The sequence below is a fragment of the Pteropus medius genome, unplaced genomic scaffold, assembly GCF_902729225.1.
Source record: "Pteropus medius unplaced genomic scaffold, Ma_sr-lr_union100, whole genome shotgun sequence".
Taxonomy (NCBI): domain Eukaryota; kingdom Metazoa; phylum Chordata; class Mammalia; order Chiroptera; family Pteropodidae; genus Pteropus; species Pteropus medius.
The window spans coordinates 104,529-107,529 of record NW_024342645.1 but is presented as its reverse complement, the minus strand read 5'-3'; the positions used below and the strand labels follow the sequence as shown (position 1 = coordinate 107,529).

General features: G+C 38.9%; 1 pseudogene; it reads left to right on the top strand.

Moving 5' to 3' along the window:
- The first annotated feature begins 2,669 nt into the window (after positions 1–2,669).
- On the top strand, positions 2,670–2,788 carry LOC120605729 (uncharacterized; annotated as a pseudogene).
- Positions 2,789–3,001: the final 213 nt, after the last annotated feature.

Here is a 3,001-nt window from a genome sequence, read left to right as displayed (position 1 = left end):
TTTTAGTGTATTTTACAGGATCATGTCTCAGTTACAAAAAGAAAAGATCATAAAGGATTCAAAGAATTTGCATGAAAATCGTCTACAGTCAAGAGAATCTGCTGCCATCCCCAGCAGTAATTCAGCAGCATGAAAATGGGTGCCCAGCCAAAGGACAGGTAGAAGTACAAATGCCCCCTGCTCTCCACCCGCTCTTGTTGAAGGTGCTGCCGAAATAACACCAGTCAGTAGAGTCCAGTCACTAAACTGTTGTTTGTGCAGCAGAGTCTGGGGTATGGTGAAGAAAGACTTGGGCGGGGAAGAGGCACAACTCAGAGCCAGTACAACCACCACCTGCTCTCAGCCAGACCTGAGTCCAGGCTGCTCAGGTCAATGGCCAGTGAGATCCTGGGTGCTGTGGATTTCAGTCATTAAGCCACCAAATCCCAGCCTAGCAGACTGCTTTCCCAGGTAACTAATTTTAACTGCTCATCCCAGTTTGGTCAGTTCAAGGCGAAGCTAGTTCTTTGAGCAACTGTCAGGTAGGCAGTTGGTTAGAATGTCTTGGGTTCCGAGGCAGTTGGGAGCCAAGCAGACTACTGGTCTCTCAGGATGGTCACCTGACCACCAGGAAGTCTCACTGCAAAGCAGCTGGTAGAATCATGTGCTGGGGCGGGGGGCAAGTGAGGGAGAGGTGGACGCATGTTTGGATCCCCCAGTCCATCCAGTGTGTCTTCATTTGGAGGAAAGGCATTGTATTTTGGGTCAAGTTTTGAAACTTAGAGCCAGGAACAAACATCACCTATGTACTCATTAAATTTGAAATGATCATGAAAAAAAAAAGAAAAAGAAAAAACATAGAGCCAGAAAAAGAAAAAATACAGAGCCATTCTCTTGGGCCAGGCATCTCCTCGGGGCACCAGGTATCTCCCCAGAGCAACCTTGGGACAGCAGGATGTAGAAAGGGAGTGAGGAGAACTCTTGGTTTGGGCATTCAGGACATGATCTCATGTTCAGGTGTTCAGAGATCTTTGTCCCCAGGGAACCATCTATATCCCCTGCCTCAGATCCATCACTCATTGTTGTGACTGCTACTGAGCAAGGACTTAGTGCCCAACACACATAGAAGCCAATGCTATAGCACAAGATTCTGAGAGAAAAAAAAAAAAAGCTTTTATTGTTAAGTTGAACCACAAGGAGACAGGAGGTAAGGCTAAATCTACCACTCCACAGAGGGTTTTCGTGCTACATTTGAAGGAAGAAGCAGGGGAAATTGTGTATATTCTACTAGAATTACATTGTTTCAACATAATAAGAGCCTAGTGTCTAGGTACTTGGGAATCACAACCTTTTATGCATCACATGTTTGAATTGGGGGTGGGGTGTGGTTAGTATGTAGTCCTAGGTGGATTTTGAACTGGCGACATTGAAAGGTTATTCTAGGGTGAATTTCTTCTCTAGTGTGCATGTCTGACTGTCCATCTGCATGATTTGAGGGCTTGTTCTGCTATTTCTGAAAAACAACTTAGGATCAGGACAAGACCATTTTAGATTGGTTCTGTGGTTACAACTCTGGATAAATCATTTAATCTAAGTGTCCTGAACCACAAAATATGAGTCACGACCCCCTACTCTGCCCACCCCACAGGGCTGATGTCAGCATCATAAGAAATAACAGATTCTCTCCACTATTAAAAGTTGAGAAATGAAGCCTCCAACTATTATTGTTGAAGGGTCTGTTTCTTTTTTCAATTCTGTCAGTTTGCTTTGTGTATTTTGGAGATCTCTTGTTAACTGGAAAATGTTTATAATTATCTCCTTGAAGAATGGACCTTTTGTCACCGTGAAATGACGTATATGTCTCTATAATAAAATTGTCATAAAGTTTGTCTTAAGTTAACAATGCCAGACTAGTTCTCTTTTGGCATTTATTTTTCCATCCTTTTACTTTCGACTTTTCTGTGTCTTGAATTTAAAGCGTGGCTCGTAGAAAGCATATAGATCATAGTTTTTATTCACTCTGCCAATATCTGCCTCTTAATTGGTGTGTATAATCCATGTGCATTTAATGACTAATCAAGTAGCACTGAAATCTGTCATTTCATCATTTTTTCTATAAGTTTTACATTTTTATTCTAAAATTTGTCCGTTACTGTATTTTATTATTTTCTTGTGTACAACTTAACTCCCATGTTGTTTCTTTTATTATATATTCTGTAGTATGTTCTTACTAGTTTCTCTGGAGGTTACAATTAACATTTTAATTCATAACATGCTAATTTGGATTACTACCAGATTAATTTCAATAGCATTTTTGCCATTATTGTCACACAGGTTACATCTTCATATACTGTTTTCATGAACATAGACTTATTATATTTATATCATGTAGTGTTCTTTTGAATCAGAGAGAAATATGTTTATATATTTATATATTTTATGAACTTATTTATATTTATCTTTACCTATGTAACTTTATTTCTTCATTTTGATTTTAAGTTACTCAGCCGTCTTCTCATTTCAGCCCGAAGGACTCCACTTAACATTTCTTCTCGGGCTGGAGATAGCAATGGATTCAACTAGATTTTCTTTATCTTTAATTATGTGATAACTTTAGTATTTCTATGATAACTTTAATATTATTTACTAATTACCAGTTTTCTAATCTCCACTCAAGATTTAGATATTGTGTCTATGGCCATGCCACCCTGAACAAGCCCGATCCCATCTGATCTCAGAAGCTAAGCAGTATTGGGCCTGGTTAGTACTTGTATGGGAGACCACTTAGGAAGACCAGATGCCTTAGGTGTAAAAAAAATAATAATAATGGATTGTAAACTGACAAGGTTCTTGCAATCTTTGAGGTCAACCAAGGGTTGCCTCACCTAAAAAAAAAAAAAAGACTTAGGTATTGTGCAATTTAACATAACTAGTTTGCTAGCTTGTTTGTATTTTACATATTCAGCATCGTTAAATCCTTGACTCAATATCAACATGCTTGATTTTCACTTAACAAGTTCTA